This window comes from Rattus norvegicus, chromosome 2 (genome assembly GCF_036323735.1).
Source record: "Rattus norvegicus strain BN/NHsdMcwi chromosome 2, GRCr8, whole genome shotgun sequence".
NCBI lineage: Eukaryota > Metazoa > Chordata > Mammalia > Rodentia > Muridae > Rattus > Rattus norvegicus.
This window is the reverse complement of record NC_086020.1, coordinates 161883512-161907853: the sequence shown is the minus strand read 5'-3', so window position 1 is coordinate 161907853 and position 24342 is coordinate 161883512. Positions and strand designations below refer to the sequence as shown.

At 36.0% G+C, this 24342-nt stretch overlaps 1 pseudogene; it reads right to left on the bottom strand.

Moving 5' to 3' along the window:
• Positions 1–16901: 16901 nt before the first annotated feature.
• On the bottom strand, positions 16902–16999 carry LOC120101354 (small nucleolar RNA SNORA17; annotated as a pseudogene).
• Between the last annotated feature and the right edge of the window lie 7343 nt (positions 17000–24342).

The following is a 24342-nucleotide window of genomic DNA, read 5'->3' as shown; positions in this document are numbered from 1 at the left end:
TAAATAAGGCTGTTATGAACATAATGGAGCATGTGTCCTTGTTATATGTTGAAGCATTTTTGGTATATGCCCAGGAGTGGTATTAGGTGGGTCCTCAGGCAGTACTATGTCTAATTTTCTGAGGAACCTCCAGACTGATTTCCAGAATGGTTATACCAGTTTGCAATCCCACCAACAATGGAGAAGTGTTCCTCTTTCTCCACATCCTGGTCAGCATCTGCTGTCACCTGAGTTTTTATCTTAGCCGTTCTGCCTGGTGTGAGGTGGAATCTCAGGGTTGTTTTGATTTGCATTTCCCTTATGACTAAAGATGTTGGACATTTCTTTAGGTGCTTTCAGGCCATTCAATATTCCTCAGCTGAAAATAATTTGTTTAGCTCTGTATCCCAATTTTAATAGGGTTAATTGGTTTTCTGGAGTCTAAGTTCTTGAGTTCTTTGTATATTTTGGATATTAGCCTTTTACCAGATGTAGGATTGATAAAGATCTTTTCCCAATCTCTTGTCCCTTTGTCCTAATGACAGTGTCTTTTAGCTTACAGAAGCTTTGCAGTTGTACAAGGTCCCATTTGTCGATTCTTGATCTTAGAGCATAAGTCATTGGTGTTTTGTTCAGGAAATTTTCCCCAGTGCCCATGAGTTCGAGACTCTTCCCTACTTTTTCTTCTATTTGTTTGAGTGTATCTTGTTTGATGTAGAGGTCCTTGATCCACCTGGACTTGAGCTTTGTACAGGGAAAAAAGAATGCCCAAGGGTTTGATATTCTTCCCCACTTTTTCTTCTATTAGTTTGAGTGTATCTGGTTTGATGTTGAGGTCCTTGATCCACTTGGACTTAAGGTGGATCAAGGTGATAAGCATGGCTCGATCTGCATTCTTCTACATGCTGACCTCCAGTTGAACCATCACCATTTGTTGAAAATACTATCTTTCTTCCATTGGGTGGTTTTAGCTCCTTTGTCAAACATCAAGTGACCATAGGTGTATGGGTTCGCTTCTGGGTCTCCAATTCTATTCCAATGATCTACCTGCCTGTCTCTGTACCAATACCATACAGTTTTTATCACTATTGCTCTATAATACAGCTTGAGGTCAGGGATGGTGATTAGCCTAGAAGTTCTTTTGTTGTTGAGGACAGTTTTCGATATCCTGGGTTTTTTCTTATTTCAAATGAATTTGCAAATTTCTCTTTCTAACTCTATGAAGAATTGAATAGGAATTTTGATGAGGATTGCATTGAATCTGGAGATTATAAAGCATTATTCTTATCTCATGTTTTAGCAACTGCATGCTTGTCAACAATTTCAGTCTCATAAATTCAATGACATTAATTGCATTTTCAAGATTTTGGGAGACAGAGCAATCTACTGGTTTGTAGATTGCTCCTTTTTAACATGTTTATTATTAATATAAATAGTAAGAATAATGTGTGAAATAATGTGAATGAAATTACCTTAAATTTCTATTTTGTATATAAAAATATTAAAAGTGCATTAAATACATTTAGTAAATGTACACTAAATATATAAGCACTTATTTAAGAAAGAAACAATTATAGTTAAAATTGTGAATTTTGAAATTAGTGTCATAATTATAATATTGTCATAATTAATAAGTATCAGTAAAGTTACTTCCATTTTTATTGGGTATGGTAAAAATCTTCTTTAACAGCTCTCTCATTTTTAAGTATAATACAAAATAATAGTAATTTAAAAGAAATTTCAAGCATGAAACATAAACATGAAATTAACTTAAGCTTTAAAGCAAATGACAATAATCAAGATGCCATCATTCCACATGAAATAATTTTAAAAGTCTGTTTAAAAGTCAGGAGCAAAACTAATTAAACTGCACTGATTAACAATGGCCATGATATAACTGTATAGCATAACGTATTACCATCTGCTATGTTCTTGGTGCATTTGTGCACATATCATTGTTGAAATTCTAAACTTTCATGTGATAGATAGTAAGAAGTGATGTTTATGGAAGCTGATTATGAAGGAAGTCCTTATGTTTGAGTTAGGGACCCTGCAGTTTTAAGACAGAGAAAAAAATTTCTTTTGCTATGCACTATATTTGATAAAGTGCTATTGACCAGCAAAGATATCTTTACCAGAAAGCAAATCCACTTGATTTTTGACTTGTCGACTCAAAGAACTATGATATATACTGTGTTTATGAAATTGCAAATTTTCACCAAGTGAATTCACTATGTTCACAAAATCACAATTTTGAAATAGGGACCAGTGTAATCAAGTTATATTAGTGGATTTTATTAGATAAAATAAAAATTAGAATACATTTTTATGATATTCCTCAATTTATTAATATCTGTGCTAAATAATATAGAGATACATTTTTTTGTTTTGTTTTGTTTTTTGTTTCTTGTTTTTTGTTTTTTGTTTTTTGTTTTTGTTTTTTTGGTTCATGGTCTTAGTCTGTGACTGGCTGGCTCCATCGCTTGTAGGTTAATAGTAGAAAGGCACAAACATCACAGTGGAGGGAATGATAGGTAACAGTTCACATGTTTTGGATGTGAGAAAGGAACCAGAGAGAGATGGGAATGGACAAGAATAATACATTTTCCCACTGACCTACTTCTTGCAACAAGACACGGCCTTTATTTTTCCTCATCTCTCTCTGACGATGTTGCCAACGTTTTAATTTACAAATTACTACACTGATGAATCAAAGATGTTGCTACCCAATCACTTCTTCAAACTCCACTTCTGAATTAATAAAGAGCTTTACACAAATTATCTTTGGGTGAACATTTTCTCTAAATAGTAATCTCTCTTCTACTTTCATGGTATTTATACATACATGATTTCGTGCACCTGAGTAATATCTAGGCCCTACAAATAGTACAAAACCTGCAGAATCTGTCTTTTTGCATTTGTTTTCAGTCACTTAATTTGTTTATCTTCTGCCACATCCATTTTCCTGCAAAGGATGCATCTTCATTCTTTATGGATAAAGAAACACCACAATATTTCTAAACTAAGTCTTTTTTTATTAATCCCCTCCACCACACTATCTTAACCTGTCTTTTCTAAGCAGTATGATTTGTTTAGCCTTATACAAAATTTAGTTTTCAGTGACAATAAAGTATCCTGAAATGGTGAAATGAACAGGATAAATAACTTCCCTTCTGGAACCCAGAAGTTCTCCAATACATAGAGTTGAATGCATATACTTGCCTGATGACAAAATTACATCTTGATTTCTCTTTATTTTGATAGCTGATATCAGTAATCCCATTATTTTAATTATTTATGCTTCTCTTCACTCCCCATTTTTTATCAATACTATCTCACCATGCTCTAAAAATCCAGTATTCTCACATCTTAAACTGTAAGCCAAGGTGACCACAAACTTTCAGCATTCTCTCCTCCTATCTTAAGCTCCTAAGGATTCAGAGCACAGAAATACATGGCCATACCTCCTCCTGCTTTTATGAGGGTGCTCCCCCACCTATCCACCCTCTCCTGCCTCACCTCCCTACCATTCCCCTACATTGGGGTATAGAGTCTCCTCAGGATCAAGGGAGTCCCCTTCCATTGATGCCAGATAAGGCCATCCTTTGCTATATAAGTAGCTGGAGGCAAGGGTGTAATCTTTGGTTGGTAGTTTAGTCCCTTGGAGCTCTGGGAGAGGGTGTCAAGTTATTGGGTTGCAAACCCCTTCACCTCCTTTCAGTCCTTCCCTTAACTCTTCCATTGTTGTACCAGTGCTCAGTCTGATCGTTGGCTGCAAAGATCCGCATCTGTAATTGTCAGGTTCTGGCAGAGCCTCTCAGACAATAACCATATGAAGCTCCTATCAGCAAGTGCTTCTTTTAATCTGCAATCCTGTTTGGGTTTGGTGTCTGCAGATGGGATTGATCCCCAGGTGCGGCAGTCTCTGGATAGCCTTTGCTTTAGTTTCTGCTCTAATCTTTGTCCCTGCATTTCCTTTAGACAGGAACAATTTTGTGTTAATATTTTTGAGATGGGTGTCCCGCCCCCTCAACCAGGGACATTGTCTAACCTCTGTATATGGTCTCTACAGGTTCTCTCTCTCCTTTGTTGGGTACTTCAGCTCTTGTTTTGCTGGCATCTGTACTTTCATGCTTTTTTTTTAAATTGGCACTCTGCATTTTATTCATTTTATGAGAATGTTGGGTTTGTGATATTTACCTTAACTATGCAGCCATTCTTATAGCAAGAATTAATGAAATAAAAATGTAGAATGTTGCTGTCCATGTTTGTGTCAATGAATACAAGCCAAATTTTAAAATGTAATTTTTGTTTTTTCATCCTAACCGTGCTTCTTTTTTTCTTTTATTGTATATTTTTATTGACATTTCAAATGTTATCCCCTCTCCCTGTTTCCCCTCCAAAAACCTGCTATCCCCTCTTCTATTAGGGTGCTTCTTCACTCACCTGCCCACTCCTTTCTGCCTCTCTGCCCTGACATTTCCCTACACTACTGGGGCATTGAGTCTTGACAGAACCAAGGGCCTCTCTTCCCCTTGATGCCCAGCAAGGCCTATCCTCTGCTACATATGCGGCTGGAGCCATCGTCCACTATGTGTACTCTTTGGATGGTGGTTAGTCCCTGCTTGCTTTGGGGGGTCTGGATAGTTGATGTTGTTGTTCTTCCTATGGGGTTGCACATCCCTTCAGCTCCTTCAGTCCTTTCCCTAACTCCTCCATTGCTGACCCTGTTCTCAGTTCAATGGTTGGCTGCAAGCATCTACCTCTGTATTTGTCAGGCTCTCGCAGAGTCTCTTAGGAGACAGGTATTTTCTTTTCTTTCTTTTTTTTTTTTCGGAGCTGGGGACCGAACCCAGGGCCTTGCACTTGCTAGGCAAGCGCTCTACCACTGAGCTAAATCCCCAACCCCGAGACAGGTATTTTCTAATGGCTACTCCCATTTCCCCATCCCCTACTGCTACATAACTCAGTTCAATTTCTTGAGCCTCTGTACTTCTCCCTTGTCTCCTCCCACACCTTATCCTGTCCTTCCTTTCCTCTCCCTCTTACTCTAACTCCCATGATTATTTCACCCCTTCTAAGCAGGACTAAAGAATCCATACACATTCGTCTTCATTCTTGAGCTTCATATGGTCTGTGAGTATTGTGGATATTCCGAGATTTTTGCCTAATATCCACTTATCAGTGAGTACACACCATGTGTGTTCTTTTGTGATTCGGTTAGCTCACTCAGGATGATATATTCCAGTTTCATATGTTTGAAGTTAATTATGTTATTGTTTTTAATAGCTGGGTAGTACTCATATAGCATACATTTGTGTGGGCCGATAATCATTATTTGATTGGCTTTCTAGACAAAACTTGAAAAGATAGTTTTTTCAAATTCCTGTAAATGAAATGCTTTCTGAACAGAAGATACATTTTCCCATTAACATAAAGAGTGTCTTTGATTCAAATCAAATCAGTAACCAGAGAAATAATGCCCTGTGAAATAATTATTTGCCAAGGCAGAAAAGCCAGATGTGCCCAGGGGAACTTTTGCTTTATGGAGTACTCAAATTTTTCTTCCAGCCAAGTTTTGCTGTTAAACATTTACATTTTTAAAGAAGTTGAGAGTCTCTGAGATCCAAAAAGTACATTTTCAAGAATGTGGTCTTCTGATATGGTGTCAGCAGTACATAAAAGAGAAAACACAAGAAATGCTAGGTTGAGAGAAATCAGTAGTTTGCCAACATTGTTGATGGTGGGACAGTGCAACAATATATATACTTCCTTAATAATTTCCTTTCAAGTTATAGAAGAACTTCAGAAACATTCAAATATTTAAAAAGCTTTATAGAAACAAAGCTGTACCTTGCCTGCCTTTGCTCAAACCTGCACTTATTTTACAATTTCCAAGAGTGTATATATTATAATGAAGGGTTATTTTCTTTGCTAGATAATAGATTGGTCTTTAGGAGGATACTTTAGTGAGGATGCTTTTGGTTTTTGATCATTAAAGGGTAAAGTTTTGGGTTGTTAAAGTTTTGTTTATTTGTTTGTAATCTTTAGACTTTCATCAGAGTTATGCACAAATACAAAGTATTTTCCTTTTATTTTATTCCTACTTTATTGCCAAGGAAACTGACAATCAAGAAGATTCAAAGACACAGAAAACATAAAAGAGTAAAAAAGCTTTATGTGGAATACAATTGTCTTTATTTTAAAAGCACTATGTATTACCAATAATACTTGAAATGCTTAGCTAGTAAATACATGAAGGAAAATTGTCTTTTAAAGGAATCTTAAATAATAATGACTTTTGTTATATCTTCATTTAAACTGTTTTTGTGTTAACATTTTAATGTATCTTTAACAAGATTATCCAAAGCAGGAAATTAACCTTGACAATACTGTTAACTGAAGTGCAGAATTTATTCATACTTTGTTAGTATTTTTCACTGGTACCCGCTCTCTTTCTGTATTGAAGACAACAACACACTTTTTGTGCTCCCTTTAATTTTTTTAGGTCTTTGGGTCATTGCTCGTTCTTACAACCATAATACTTTTGAAACATATTGTTCACTTATTTTCTAAAATGATTTTATATTGGGAGTGTTCTGTACTGTTCAGATTAATGTTATGTTTTATGAAAAAGAATATGCATAGCTGAGATCACTTTCTTAGGAGGAAGAATGTATTTTATATATTAATGTAAGTTTACACTTCCTTTCTTTCAACCAATGTAATTCACTGCTTGTGAGTCAGTACTTTTCCTTTCTATAAATACATGAGAAAAACAGGTGTAGAGAATAAAAAGTCAATGAAATAAAAAGGTATGCAGGAAAATGACATAAAGAAGGGAGGCAAAAGTCATGCTAATGATCTTAAAATACAGATATTTTAACCTTTATGTCAGGATTTTTTTTTATCACATAGACTTCTAGCAAATATCAACAGCACTGTAGTCAAGTGAATTTCCAATATAGACTTTGACAGTTCTGTGCAATGTAACTCAAAGTGTAAATTGGTGAATACTTGGAAAATATGCTTATTTTAGAAATGGATACTTACAACATTGAGAAGAAATATAGATAAAGCACATACCTTAACTTTTAAATTGGCATATATGAAATTCCATAAAGTTGAGTTTCTTTCTTTCTTCCTTTCTTTCTTTCTTTCTTTCTTGTTTTGTTTTGTTTTTTGTTTTCCCCTGGAGCTGAGGACCGAACCCAGGGCCTTCCGGTTGCTAGGCAAGCGCTCTACCACTGAGCTAAATCCCCAACCCTTGACTTTCTTTCTTTGTATTTGATTCCTTGTTGAGATTATAGATGTAGTAGGGTGATAGGATGTCCACTTAGGAATACTAATTAAATGATTTTGTGAGGTTGCCCAAGTTTACTTTCCTATCTTTGGTTCCTTCTTTTCTTTTTTTCTTTTTTTATAGATAACATGGTTCCATTAAGTCTGTAAATCTGTACTGCTTAATAAAAAAGAAAATTCATTATTTTCTCTCAATTTTTTAGTTAACCATGATTACCTTTAAATTTTTCCACACACACACACACAGGACACAGCAGTAAGAGAAAATTTCTTCAAGTTGTTTGTATGAAGAAAACAACTTGAATCTTGACACAGAGACAGGAGAATGCACATTACAGTGTATCCTAAAATGTTCTTGATACACTATAGAATTAGTATATCAAGAAAGAAAAGATTGCAAAATGTTTATAAATCCACAGGAGTACAGATATGACTAATTTATGGATGATATACTAATTGTATAAATTTTGAATGATATTGTAAAGATTTAAATACAACCCATTTGTCTTAGTTACGGTTTCACTGCTGTGAACAGACACCATGAACAAGGAAACTCTTATAAAGGACAACATATATTTGGGGCTGGCTTGCAGGTTCAGAGGCTCAATCCATCATCATCAAGGTGGGAACATAGCAGCATCCAGAAAGGCATGGTGCAGGCAGAGCTGAGAGTTCATCTGAAGGCTGGTAGAAAATGCTGGACTCCAGCAACTAGGGGAAAAGTCTGGTAACCCAAACCCAGAGTGACATACCTATACCAACAATGCCACAACTACTCCAAAATTGTCATGCCTTCTAAAGATGCCATTCCTTGGGCCAAGCACATACAAACCATCAACCCATTCTTAATGCAAAAGAAACTATTCACTAGCTTTGTAAGAGTGAAAATTGTTCTTACAGCTGTCTTTTGGACATTTTACATCAGTGCTTACAGACAAAATGTGACATGATTGAGGTTGAACCTGTGCACATGAAAATTTTTGGATGGAAAGTTGCAAGGTGTAAGACAATGAAAATTTGCTTAAAAATACAGAAACAAACATTCACTCGGGTAAAATGGGATATATGAACTTACCCATATAAACTGCATGATATTCATATAATAAATACCTCTTCCTAGCCATTTAACATTTTTGACAGTCTTTGACTTTTCCACATTTTAGTAGTATAAACAAGGTTTTTAAAGTAGGTAATTAATAAAAAATATGAATCAAGTAGACTTAACAGGTATTAATAGAACATTTCATCCTAAAACAAAAAGGATATTCCTTCTTCACAGCATCTCATGGTACCTAACAAACAAGGCATAAACAGATACAAGAAGATTAAATTAATCCCATGCATTCTATCAGATCATCACATACTAAGACTGGTCTTCAAACAACAAAAAAACTACAGAAAGCCCACAAACTCATGGAAGTAGAACAATGCTCTACTCAATGAAGAAATAAAGAAAGAAATTAAAGACGCTTTGGAATTTAATGAAAGTGAAGGCACAATATACCCAAACTTATGGGACACAATGAAAGTAGAGCTAAGAGGAAAACTCATAGCTCTGAGTGCCTGCAAAAAGAAACTGGAGAGAGCATATATCAGCAGCTTGACAGCATGCATGCAAGTTATAGAGCAAATGAGGCAAATATACCACGAGAAGTAGAAGGCAGGAAATAATCAAACTCGGCTGAAGTCAACCAAGTAGAAACAAAAAGGACTATACAAAGAATAACAAAACCAGGAGCTGGTTCTTTGAGAGAGTCAAAGATAGATAAACCTTAAGCCAGACTAACTAGAGGGCACAGAGATTTTATCCAAGTAAACAAAATCAGAAATGAAAAGGGAGACATAGACATAACAACAGAATCTGAAAAAATTCAAAAAATCATAACATCTTACTACAAAAGCCAATATTCAACAAAACTGGAAAATCTGGAGAAAATGGGCCAATTTCTAGACACATACCAGGTACCAAAGTCAAATCAGGAACAGATAAACAATCTAAACAACCCAATAGCTCCTAAAGAAATAGAAACAGTTACTAAAAGTCTCCCAACCAGAAAAAGCCCAATACCAGAGTTTTAGTGCAGAATTCTATCAGACCTTCATAGAAGACCTAATATCAATACTGTTCAAACTATTCCACAAAATAAAAACTGAAGGAGCACAAACTATTCCTTCTATGAAGCCACAATTACACTTATAACTAAACCACACAAAGACTCAACAAAGAAAGCGATCTTCAGACCAATTTCTCTTATGAATATCGAAGCAAAAATATTCAATAAATTTTGGCAAACTGAATCCAAGAGCACATCAAAATGATCATCCAGCATGATCAAGTAGGCTTTATTCCAGGGATGGCAAGGAAATCCATCAATGTTATCCAGTATATAAACAAACTCAAAAGTGGGGGGAACACATGATAATCTCAGTAGATGATGAGAAAGCATTTAACAAAATTCAACAACACTCCTTAATATGAAAAGTCTTGGAAGGATCAGAAATTCAAGGTCCATACCTAAGCATAGTAAAAGCCATATACAGCAAACCAATAGCTAACATTAAACTAGATGTAGAGAAACTTGAAGCAATCCCACTAAAATCAGGGACTAGACAAGGCTGCCCACTCTCTCCTTACTTATTCAATACAGTATTTGAAGTCCTAGCCAGAGCAATCAGGCAACAAAAGGAGGTCAAAGGGATACGCACTGGAAAGGAAAAGGAGAAAATATCACTATTTGCAGATGATATAATAGTGTACTTAAGTGACCCCAAAAAATTCCACCAGAGAACTGCTAAGACTGATAAACAATTTCAGCAAAGTGGTTCGGTATAAAATTAACTCAAACAAATCAGTGGCCTTCCTCTACTCAAAGGATCAACAGGCTGAGAAAAAAAATTACAGAAATGACACACTTCACAATAGTCACAAATAACATAAAATAACTCTGTGACTCTAACCAAACAAGTGAAAGATTTATATGACGAGAAATTCAAATCTATGAAGAAAGCAATTTAAGAAGACTTTAGAAGATGGAAAGACCTCTCATGCTCATGGACTGGCAGGATTAATAGAGTAAAAAATGGCCATTTTGCCAAAAGCAATCTACAGATTCAATGCAATCCCCATCAAAATTCTAACTGAATTCTTCATAGTTAGAAAGAGTAATTTGAAAATTCCTTTGGAATAACATAAAAGCCAGGATAGTGAAAACTATCCTCAATAATTAAAGAACTTCTGGGTCAATCACCATTCCTGACCTCAAGCTGTATTACAGAGCAATAGTGATAAAACTGTATGGTACTGGTACAGAGACAGGCATGTAGATCAATGGAATAGAATTGATGACCCAGAAATGAACCCACACACCTATGATCAGTTAATGTTTGACAAAGGAGCTAAAAACCTTCCAGTGAAAAAAAGGTAGCATTTTCAAAAAATGGGGCTGGTTCAACTGGAGGTCAGCATGTAGAAAATGCAAATTGATCCATTCTTATTGCCCTGTACAATGCTTAATTCAAAGTGGAACAAGAACCTCGACACCAAACCAGATACACTCAGACTAATAGAAGAAAAAGTGAGGAAGTGCCTAGAACACTGGGGCACTAAGGAAAATTTCTTGAATAAAATGCCAATTGCTTAGAATCTATGATCATGAATGGACAAATGGGACCCCATAAAACTGCAAGGCTTCTGTGAGGCAAAGGGCCCTATCATTAGGCCAAACGGCAACCAACAGGTTGGAGAAAAGATCTTTACTAATCCTTTGTCCAATAGAGGGCTAATACCCAATATATACAATGAACTCAAGAAGTTAGGTTCCAGAGAAATAAATAACCCTTTTTAAAAAGGGGCTACAGAGCCAAACAAAGAATTCTCAGCTAAGGAATATCTAGTGTCATTTAAATACCTAGAGAAATGTTCAAGATCCTTAGTCATCAGGGAAATGCAAATTAAAAGAATTCTGTGATTCCACCTCACACCAGACAGAGTCTCTAAGATCAAAATCTCAGGTGACAACAGATGATGGCAAAGATGTGGAGAAAGAAGAACACTTCTGCATTGTTGGTGGGATTGCAAGTTGGAACAACCATTCTGGAAATCAGTCTGGGAGTTTCTCTGAAAATTAACATTTGTACTACCTGAGGACCCAGCTATATCACTCCTGACCATATACCAAAATCATGGTCCAAAATACAATAAAGACACATGTTCCACTATGTTCATAGCTGCCTTATTTACAATAGCCAGAAGCTGAAAAGGAGTCAGAAGCCCTTATATAGAGGAATGGATACAGAATATATGGTACATCTACACAGTAAAGTACTATTCAGCTATCAAGAACAATAACTTCATGAAATTCATAGGCAAAGGATGAAACTAGAAAATATCATCCTGAGTGATGTAATCCAAACACAAGCACACATGGTATTTACTCCCTGATAAATGGATATTACCCCAACAGCTCAAATTACACAAGATACTATCCACAGAACACATGAAGTTTAGGAAGAAGAATGACAAAATTGTTGATGCAGCAAAGCTTCTTAAAAGAGGGAACAAAAATATTCGTTGGAGGAAATATGGAGATAAAGTTTGGAGCAGAGACTGAAAGAATGGCTATTCAGTGCCTGTCCCACCTGGTGATCCAGCCCATACAGCCATCAAACCTATGCAATATTGATGAAGCCATGAAGTGCATGCTGACAGGAGCCTGATATAGCTATCTCTTGAGAGGCTCAACCAGAGCAAGACAAAGACAGATGTGAATGCTAGAAGCAAACCTTTGAACTGAGACCGGGGTCCCCATTGCAGGCGTTAGAGAAAGGATTGAAGGAGCTGAAGGGGCTTGCAACCCCATAAGAACAACTGTACCAAACCAACCAAAGCTTCCAGGGACTGAACCCCTACGAAAAGACTATACATGGACTGATCCATGGCTTCAGCTGCTTGTATAGCAGAGGATGGCCTTCTTGGGCAGGAATGGGAGGAGATGCCCTTGGTCCTGCCAAGGCTGGTTCCCAGTGTTGAAGAATGTCAGGGCGGGAGGCAGGTAATGTTTGTGGTTTGGGAGGGGGGAACACCCTCTTAGAAGAAGGGGGAGTGCGATGGGATAGGGGGCTTATGGACAGGGAACCGGGAAAGGGAGTAACATTTTAAATATAAATAAAATATATACAATAAAAAAAAGAAAAGAAAAAGTTAACCTCAAGGCTATACTGATAATTATCTAACTATATCCTTCATTAATACTGAAATGGTCTTTCTTTAGGGTTTGTGTGTGTGTGTGTGTGTGTGTGTGTGTGTGTGTGTGTGTGTGTGTGTGTGTGCATGTGTGTGTTGGAGGTATAATTTATGGAATAATAAAAAAGTCACACAATCCTTCTATATTTTATTTATCAGGCCCTTTGGGTTGATGTTTAGTATTCTTATATTCTCAACTGTTAAGCCCCTGGGAACAGTTTGAGGAGATTTGATTCATTTCCTGAGCAGTGACACTTTGCTTTCTGATGGACTAACCGTTCTCTAATTAAATGATTATCCTTAAAAATATTTCATCACAAAATGGAATTCTGTGGGTAAAGAATATTGATACACCTAAATTTGGAAAGATACTATTTATTGATGCATATTTCTTTCCTTTTAATTTGTAAATAACGTTCAATTTAATCCAAACTACAAGTCTGGAATGAATTATGACAATATTTATGAACTGTCTAGCTTTCCTTAATCCTTGAATTTTATTTAATCTTTTCTATCATGAATGTGTCTTATTTTGAGAAGTCAAGGATAATTTATATTTTTAATAAATTCTATGACTTTTGTTTTTTATTCTGTATACCATAAAAGTAAAAATAATTATTTAGATGTTGTCCTTTGCAAATGTCACACATAAATTGTTCTTATGTAGTGTAAAGCCATTGAAATAAATGAATCTGGTGCAGTGTTGTGTTTATGGTTTTATCTACAGAACTCAGACTGTTGAGCAGTGGTTGGGGGGAGGTATAAAGACACTGAAAGGGGGACCAGCTTGGACCAGCAGGTCACTAAATGGGAGTCTTTCAGTGCTGCAGTCCTGCTTTGTGTGTTTCCATTAGATCAACACATTTTTCTCTACTGCATGTTTTCTACCATGACTTTCAGATGCCTCTAAGCCTGAGGTGATGGGATCAAATCACAAGAGCTGATATTTAAAGTTGTGAACCCATACCAGATATTTGCTGTTTTAAAAAATTGGTTTTCTCAGTTATTTTGTTATTTGTGGTGGGAAGCTCACTGACACCCATAGCTTCCCAAAGAGATTAGTTTGTGAACAAGTGTATGCCATCCAACTATGTTACAGTTTCTTTACTGATTGTCGATAATAAGATTATATTTTAGTTAAAACATTCCCAATAGGAAATTATTAAGGAACTGTGGGTAAAATAAGCATGTAGCTTTTCACTGAGTAAATTTGATTCAGAATTAACCCCATAATACCTAAATCTTTGGGCATATTCCTAAATATTTTTATTCTACTAAGTATACCTCAAAGTTCCTAATAATTAATGCCTTGGGCATATAGAAAATAATCAAAATGATTGTCAACTGTCAATTGGTAACACACAAAAGAAAAACTGAGAAATGCCAGATTACAATGGCTGTTTCAGGAAGCCTTTCAAGAAGTAAATAAGAATTTCTCTTCAAGAATCATGGGAGGCAGAGGCAGGTAAAAATCTCTTTGAGTTTAGGGCTAGCCTGATCTACAGATGGAAATCCAGGATAACCAGGGCTACATAAACAAACACCATCTCAAAAACAAAACAAATAAACAAATAAAAATTCTAAAAAATCCTATCACAACTACCATAGGTGTGATCCTGGATGGTTGCTTTGTGAAAGCAGTCTTCTTCAGCTGTGCATAAATTACCCATATAAAACATAAAGCCTCTGGGGCCAGTAGTAACTGTATAAGAACTTTGCCCTAACTTGAGGAATTGTACAAGAAAGAAAACCATGTGAACATAGGTTCAAGGGAATTACAAATGTGATGCCTGAGGATGTGTTTTTTTCTCTTGTTTGACAATTACCTTACAGTTTCATGTGTTTTTCTCCCCCACATGCATGCATTTTGATGATTTAGTGTGATTTTGAAAAGCATCATTGATACCCTGGGGTAGTGTAGGCAGCCTGCACTCCTACTTACTAAGTTATTATTTTCCCTCCAGAAAGGTGATTCAAATGAAACCTAAGGCCAAAGTCTCAGTCTTTGGTTTCCCTTCAAGATTTCATAAACTTAGTTTCTCATTAATGATTAACAAGTAGATAACATTTCAGAACAGGGTAAGTAAGCTTCCTTTCTAAATTCTCATCTAGCCTTTCTTTATATGTTTTTAAAGTGCATACATTTCTGTTTCTTCAGTGCCTGTAAATGTATCTCCCTACGGAATAATAATTATATCATTTAACTGTAATCATAGAAGAACTTATTATATTTTAATTTTACCATCTACTCTCTATCTATCTATCTATCTATCTATCTATCTATCTATCTATCTATCCATCTATATATCTATTTTTGTAATACTAGTGAAGGCTATGGAGAAGGGATTGGTTTCATGCCAGCCTTATTATTTCAAGGGCAATGACTACCCCAGAGCACCTGGCATGACAGGTGTCTAAAACTCTCTTTAGAGCCTCTAAGGAGCTTATATTATCCAGCAGCTGTGAAAGCTGATATAAACCATTGTGAAATGAAAATCCAGGATCTGCACAGGCAGTCTGCATCTTTCCCTTGGTGGCTGGCATGAGAGCACTGGTGCACCCCAGCAGGCCGGAAGGGAAGGTCTGAGAAAAGCAACCATGTCAAAATTGGTGCTTCCAGAATAGTGTGTGATCATCACTTTGATTATTATAATGTGAAAGTGTTGAATAAGAAATCCCAAAGAGCAACTGAAAAGTCATTTTTTGTAGAATAAAAAATGAATTAAGGCTCAGTTTTATTGAATGATACATGGATTGGTTCATTAAATAGTTTACTATTTTTCAAGTGGAGAACTAAAGCTCAGAAACCTTGTAGAAATTTTCTTTACCATAGCATTATTCAAACAGCTAATTTGATATCACACTGAGAGTACCAGGAATGTTAAATCATATAATGGTGTACAAAGGGAGTGATGTCTAATAGAAATATAAAATAGATATTATCTGTCAGAATTTAAGCATGATTTTAGTCAGCTTAGTCAGTTACCAGACTTTAATAGTTTATTGGGATATATGAGTTATTTGTTTACAACTGGTTAAAATGTAGCACAACAAATACAGAACTATTTATTATTTGTGCAGAATATATTAAACTGGAAAATCTCAGATTAATTTTAAAAATAGCATGTATTTGCATGTACACTGACATGTAATTGTTAGGATTGTTGATCATTTTGGCTCCTCAGCAACCCCATCCCCCCTCCCCAACCAGGGCCAGCGGTTTACTGACCAGGCAGAAAAGCCAGCACTCCTGAGTGTTATAACTGAGGAACATGGCCAGTTCTACTCTCATGACTTTGGGGACAGATCTTGCAGCTTCCATAGATTGTAATGTACAAGGGAAAGAAAAGGGGTGTCTTTTCATCATCTATGTCACCACTGCACAGCAGAAAAGTGGTGGGGGTCCCTCAGGGCTGGCTCACCAGGGCTCCAGCCACCAGGGACTATTGGGTTGCCAAGGTGAGGCACAGGGTGGGAGGCAGAGCCATTTCTGCCCTCATGACCCCAGAGACAAGTCTTCTGCTGTCAGCAGGAGGTGAGGGTTGAGGAGGAAACGGTATTTCTCTCTGACCTATGCCTCCACGTGGGAGAAAGTGATAGGGCAAGCTCTTTTATGTTCATATTCTCAGGTCCTGCTCAACTGCAACTCTCCAGTACTACAGCTGGCTAGGGGCAGAGTCAGCTCTCCCATTATCCTGCCTCCAAGGCTGGCTCTTCCATAGGTGAATGCTGGGGCCAGTACTGCACAGCCTTAAGATATCAACATGGTTCTGGACTACAACCCAGACCACAGAAATCCATTTGAACTTTGGTAGTAAAAGACCTTTCGTTTTGCAGGGTCACAAACCCAGACATGTCCCCCAAATGGCAGCAGAGGACAGGACCCCAGCATGCTTTCATGTGTTATCATCAGCTACTCATACCAGGCTGTTTCTCACTACTCTTGAGTCTCCAGGTCTGCCTTTCTGTATTGTGTGCATATCCTTTCGTTTCTCTTTCTCTTTAATTTCTCAAACCTGTGCTTTTTCCTCGTATTGGCCCAGGGTTTTCTGGGAATCTTGGGTCATTTCACGATGGTCTCAAGAATTCTCAGACATCATCTACTCTCCCAGGCCAACACAACACCAGAATGGTGGTCATCTCAGGCTTGCTATTCTACTAGTCTACCAGAATGGCCCTTTGCAAGGTCTTAGGCTCACTCTTGCTGAGGGCCCAAGGTCCATGTTTGAGTGGTTCTAGTCTTTGGCTTGCTTCCTATCCTGGAAGACTTTCTGGGCCTGACTGGAGCCTGATTGGTAGTCGTATCAGGCTAGCACCCTATCAGGGCAACTTGGCCTTGATATAAAAGTCATATCTTGCTTTCCTTTTTATTTCATGGAATATTAGGCCAATAATCATTCGTATGTTCATAGGTCTTTCTTCTGTACCTACTGTTGCATGTATGACATAGCAGCCACACTTGCATAGCCTATAGGGGCAGAGAAATATTCTTATTAGATGGAAAAACAAATAGCAACAATAATAACACCTTCCTACCTTTAAAATTTTTGACCCACAGTTGTTTCTGTCTAAAAGAAAAGGAGAGACAAAAATGGAGCAGAGACAGAAGAAAGGCCATCCAAAGACCAGCCCAACTAGGGATTCATCCCATGGGCAGGCATCAAACCCCGACCACTATTACTGATGCATGTTATGCTTGCAGACAGGAGCCTAGAATGACTGTCCTCTGAGAGGTTCTACCAGCATCTTACTGAGAGAACTGCAGATACTTAGAGCCAACTATTGGGCTGAGGTCAGGGACCACTGTGGAAGAGTTAGGGGAAGGATTGAAGGAGCTGAAGGAGTTGGCAACCCCATAGAAAGAACAATAGTATCATCTAATCCAGACTCCTCAGAGTTCCCAGAGACAAAGGCACCAATCAAAGAATATACACAGGCTGGTCCACAGTCACTGGCACATATGGAGCAGAGACCTTGTATGAGCTTAGTTGGGGAGGATGTGGCTAATCCTGTAGAGATTTGATTCCTCAGGGAAGGGGAATACTGGGGATGTCAGGTTGGATGCGTAGTTGGGGTCACAATTTCACAGGCGCATAGGGAAGGGGAGATGGTGTGGATCACTCTAGCAGCATCAAACCGGAGAAGTACATTTGGAATGCAAATTTAAAAAAAGAAAGAAAAGAAAAGAATACAGCTTTAGATGAGTCTGTGCTGTGGCAGAAGACAACTTCAGAGACATTGTGTGTGTGTGTGTGTGTGTGTGTGTGTGTGTGTGTGTGTGTGTGTGTCCACATTGGTTTTGTATTTGAAAAACAAAACAGTTATAGCCAACAATATTCCCTTCAGGAAAACCAAGTTCTATTTGAAAATTAAAAAGCAAAGATGTAGAACATTACAAGAGATATCTGATCTACAAAACAACTCCTATACCTAAGGCTCTGAAAGTTTTCTGCGAGATTGTGTTTTCTATTAATAGCAGAGTCTATGCCAATAAAATCTTGCCAACATGACTGTTGAAACATGAGTAGAACAAGGACAACAATAGTTATAGTAATATTGATGAGTCAAAGAGCAACAAAATATCAACTGATCATATTGCTTAAATATTTAGGACTATGTAGCTATATATTCATATATACCATATGTAAAAACAAGTAAAAAAAGAGGTTATGAATTAGAAAGAGAGTAATGGGGGTTATATAGAAGAGTTTGGAGGTAAGAAATGAGTAGATGGGGTAATAATGTAAATTATATTATAATCTCAAAATATAAAAGGCATATGAAAAATTAATAATAATAATAATAATAATAATAATAATAATAATAATAATAATAAACATCTGTTGGAGTTGTTTGTCAGAGCATATCTTTTCCTCCCTTTGTCTTCTTCAAAACTTTTTCCTTTTTAACACAATAACTATTGTAGTGGCTTCTCAAACAATATTGGATCTTGTTTGTCATATGAATTTACTAAAACTATTCCCTTTGTTGGAGTTACTCTGGCTTTGGTGAAAACACAGGCTGTCCTTTAAAACTGAGCACTTTCATTATGAAGATGGTTCTATCAATCATAGTGCAAAAGGAACATTCAGCTTTGTTCAAATATTCATGTTATTATTTATACTAGATACATCATGTTTATATTATCTAGGAATGTAAATCACCCATAGACTAGCTGCTTCTAAAGACTGCGATTTTCCAAGAGTGGATATGCTCTGCATGTTTTGCATTCATACAGAATGCCTAGTAGTGGATGCATCAGATTGAAATCTTCCTTAATAATATAGATATCATTTTTTCCTTTGGAAAGTGTAATACATGTCACTGATGAGTGACCAAGAACCTCAATCTAGACTACTCGGGGACCTGTGGTTAAATCAAATACTACTATCCTAAAAACCAAAAACTATTTATATTTATTTTTCCAATTTAAATTTGACTATAGATGAAAGGCTATTGATAACATATTCCATATAGATATTTTAAATACAAATACTATATAATTATTAAACATTACTTTGCAGTTTATATTAAATATACAACGGTAAATATTATCATTTTAACAGTAAATCTCCTCCAGATATATGTAATAATTAGTGATAGATGACATTCTACTTCAGACAAATATACTATGATTGATGGTATAATGCAGAAGGCACATTGACTTTCTTAAGCATGAAAGGCAGGATGTCCACAACATCACCTCTCCTTTTGTGATTATATGATAGATTATGTTGTGCAAAACCCCATCCAAGATTAACCTTTACATTTTTAAATGATTGATAGTAAAAGACATTTCAAACTTTGTCATATTTAATTCTTTCAATTTTGTTCATTTTTGCCTAAAATTGTTACTAGTCAAATAGCATGTCAAATTTTCAATGTCAAACTAGAAAATAATAAAATTATCTCTGTGTCTCTTGGCATAACTACTTAATGACAAGATCATAAAAGATGCAGAATCACATTTTATGTTGCAATGAAAGCCCCGAGAACCATCAAAGACTGAATTATTCTTAAATTAAAAGAGTAAAAATCTTTAGGATTATTGACATGAATGGAAGAATAAATTGGTAAGCATTTATCAAAGTGAATACCTTACAATGTAGCCTAATACATAAAAAATGCATAAATGCATTTTGTATTTTATTCAATGCTCTTTGCCCAATGAATAATATATCTTTATTTATAATAATTATAGAATCATTTAAAATATTTGACTTTATCATAAAATTGCTTTCATTGATTTTTGACTAATAATTTCAGTGCCTTTATGTCCCTAGCACTGCTGGTAGTAGTACGATGATAAACTCAGCACAGTTTTTGAAAAATTCTTTGTTAATTTCTTACAGATAGTATAAAAGGAAAAACAAAAAGTAGATATTGTGTTGATATGTGATTATTTCAAGAAGTAAATGGAGAATGCCTTTTGATGGAGGTCACTGTCAACAGGAGAAAGTAAAGCAGATGATAGGGTTCCTTACAGATGATGTGGAGTGTTACATTAAATAGTACCAAAGATTATAGATCTGAATCTATATTAGATTTTAAGTATAGTTAAAATTCTATTCAATTTTGTAAATAATATAATTTGTACTGTTTGAGTCACTTGAGTTGAAAGCAATAAAGAAGCACTAAATTCTACAAAATTCTTTCCTCTCCTCTATTCCTACCTAAAGTAAGATACAAGCACTTAGATACTTACCCACCCGAGTAAGGTACCAGTGCTTCTGAAGTTAATCACAATCCAGTTTCCTTCCTCTACAATCTCTACTTTGCAGTTTCCCAGCCATGCACTATAAAAAACTTCTCATTTGTGCTCTGTCTTTTGGTTTATTATTTTTGTTTCTATGATACTAGGAAAGCTAAATTAGCTTTCTGACTTTTCTACTCTGATGTGGTATGCACTGCAAACACTAATAAATTTGTTGCAAAAATATGTAAATGACTCAAATTCATCAGAAATCAGTTACTAAACCCAATAATGAAGACAGAAGTAGCACAAATTGTTTCTTCAGCTAGGTTTCCACGATACATCACTGGACCACACTATGTACACCAGACTTGCCTTGAAATAAGACATTCATTTGTTTCTGCCTCTACAGTGCTTAGATAGAAGGCACGAGCCAATCAATACTGTAATCACAAAGATTTATTTGACTGTAAATACTGAAAACTTGTATGAAAAACACCTCACCTTTTGTATTACAGCACTGCTAATTATGGAGAGTATTTTTCTCTGATCATATTTATAAAGCTATAGCAAGCTGATATTGTTTTTCATAGTGACAGCCAAAGAAACTCTGTATTGTCAGGCAATGGTCTAATAAATGATATATACAACCATAACTGTTTCTCTGTATTATGAATGTCAATATGAAATAAATTGTTCCTAATGTTAGCTAAAATAAATGATCATATTGAGGAAATCATAATGAGAACAATTAAGACCTTAGGAATATTTAACATCAGAATATATTTTCTCACTCAAGTTTTGTTTTAAGCTATTGAAGCAAGACAAATCCACTTGGTCTTATGAAATTTTTTTGATAGCTAAGAGTTTTGATTTTGATGAGTGATATGCAATTCCCTTTGAAATGTAGCTCAAATGAATTTTAGTGATGTTGACATTTGTTGAAACTGTATATTTGATAACATTTTGTGTGCATTTTGAATTTTTATTACATATTGTGGGGGTTAACTGATTTATGGTTGTTTGTCTTGGGTCATATTTTTCCCTAATATCTCATATAGTCAAATGAGGATTTAGAGATTAAGTTTGCACAGATGGATAGAAGTTTAATTACTACCCTCAAAAAGAAAACTAATGCCCCAGTATTATTAAGTTGATCCAAATAAGCACCTATAAACATACATATTGTTTTGTGTACATTGTGCATTAATTTTTTAAATTTATTTTTATTGGATGTTTTTATTTACATTTCAAATGTTATTTTCTTTCTGGTTTGCTGTCCATAAGCTCCCTATTCCCTTCCCTTCCCCCTTTTTCTATAAGGATGTTCCCCTCCACAACCACCCCCTTTCCTGCATGCCATATGACATTCCCCTACACTGAGGGAAGGGTCTCCAGCCATGGCAGGACCAAGGGTTTCTCTTCCCATTGGTGCCCAGCAGGGCCATCCTCTGATACATAGATTGCTGGAGACTTGGGTCTGTCCATGTGTACTCTTTCGGTAGTGGGAACTCTGGTTGGTTGGTATTGTTGTTCTTATGGGCTTGCAAACCCTTTCAGCTCCTTCAATCCTTTCTATAACTCCTCCAATGGGGACCCTGTTCTCAATTCAGTGGTTTGCTGCTAGCATTTGCCTCTGTATTTGTTATGTTTTGTACTGTGCATTATCGATCATTTTAATTAAGTAGATAAAGTAATTGCAATAATAGAGTTGACAATTTTAAATATTTAAATGATTGTTGGAGTTTCTATGTCTGAGTTCATTAACATGTGTTTATATGTGCAGCTATGTGACTGTCTGAGCATAGAGTCCAGGAGCACATAGGATTTGTCAATTTGGAGTCATATTGAGGATTTAGTGCAATTTTTCCTTGACTTGCTATATGCATGCTTGGATAGGATTGAGGGACTAATGATTAAACATTAAGTGCCCTTTATCTCAGAGTCCTTTCCTAGCCCAAAGTTTGGAGTCATCACAAATAATTTTATACGATACAATGTGATATTTTGCTATATATTTCTGCCAGATAATGCTTAATCCTTCACTTAGGAGATTTTTAATTTCTTTAGCAAGGGCATAAAGAAACTTTTGATTTTGAAATGGCCAGACAATTTTTGTTAACTAGAGTTCCTGAAGAGTAGCAGTACCTAGAGCCTCCAGATTTCTATAAGAATGTTTGCTTTTCAAATTCTTAAAGAGTGACATATAGGAAATAGAAATTAGGCTACTTCTCTCGATTTCCATATAGTCAGGGCACAAAGTAGTCCTTTAGAACATAGTTGGTATATTTTGTTCTTTTAATTCTGGATGTAGAATAGGTGACTGCATCTATCAAGTTGTACTTAACATTATAATTCTTGATTGGGAATGTAGAAAATAAATTATATGTGAAAAGGCAGAGGCTTTCTTTTATAAGGAATTGATTATTGTAGGAGACTTATCTGTTTATGATACACAACTTGTCCTCCATGACACAGGCTTCCCATTATATATGCCTCCAAATATGTACATGTATGATAATAAAATGCCTTGTATGACCTAAATCTATTCACCTACCTGGCTACCTTTCTGAATGCACTGAATGGTTTTACACACATGAATGGCCTAAGGCTTTTAGAATTGGCATAGTGAGCTGGTGCATGCGGTGCTGTAATCATGTAGTGAATAAACAGCCGGCAGAGTGGGGGATGTCCTTACTTATTTCTGGCTATAATTCCTGTCCCGAGGCACTACTAAAGCACTGGGTAATGATTGCTGAATGTCCATTCATCCAATGGAACACATAATATGTGAATCTGCCTGGGGTCACAACTAGTGAAAATGACACAACCAGCTAAAATCGTTTGGAGTCATGTAATATGCATTGAGCTTGACAAAGATAGGAAGCTGGTCATAAGCTCAGGCAGAGGATAATTGGCTTAGGACAAAAAAATTGATGAGACTAGGTCACGGTAAAGAATCTGGATAATATACCCTCCTCAGTTAATGGTTTTATTCAATCTAAGCTAGCATGCAATATCATACAGTACTTCTTTTGGTTCCACAATACAGAAATTCTAGAAATATAACAAGGTGATGCTATAATAAAAATAACAGAAAAAAAGCAAGGAAGAGAGCAAGAAAAAACTTCAGGTGCCAAAAATTCATTTTCTGGGCATGCATTTTAATGTAAGCTACAGGGAGCATTATGACCCCCCCAGTGGCAGAGAGCTGAGATGTCTGTGCTAGCTGACAAAATATGAGAACTTCCAGACACTCTAATTAAAGTCAAGAGCAAAATTTACAGGCAGAAATTTTTGAAATCTACAGAGTCAAGGGTCTCATATTTTTCTTTGTATGGGGAATTTTTTCAAATACATTGATCAAAAGCAGAAAGTCTTAGTAGAAAAGAAGGTTAATTGGCATGCAATTCACAGTATCTGACAATAAAGGGTTTTCCACAATACATGATGAATGCTTAATAAATAAGTACTCCGAGTATGTACTGAGTGAACCAGCTTAAAATACTGTATCCATAAGGAAAGTGTCCAGCATACCCTTGATCATTTGTGAATACAACTGCATTCTCTTTGGCCAGGAGTAGAAGCTCGCAATTGGAAGTCACAATTTGCTTTCAGAGTTGGCTCTGAAGCAGCACTATTGGTTTTTTTTTTTTGATCCCTTAGCTGATTGTACAAGTGTAATTATATCTCCTTGAGATATAATCGTTGACACATGGACCATAGTTGATACTCTGTTATATTTTGTCAAGATGACTGAGGGGTAAAAGGAGAGTAAGGATGACATAATGAACATTCACATCTCAAGATAGCATTTTCTGAGATTCTCACTTGGATCTGTTGATAAAACACTGTATCAAATCTGGCTGTCTATGCTCATGATTTTCTGAACAACATCAACACTGCTGTTAGTACATGCTATTATTACACATATCAGAGATTACTTTCAAGTGGTTTGGGAGCAATTCTCTGCTGGGAACTGATAAATTCTCCACTTATCGATGAAATATAATATCTCAGGCTAGTTTGAGTTGTTTTATATTACATTTTTCATCTCTGTTTATCATTCTCTATGATTTCAATAACATCATAACCCTGTATTTACTTTGGCAAAAATAAGAAAGCT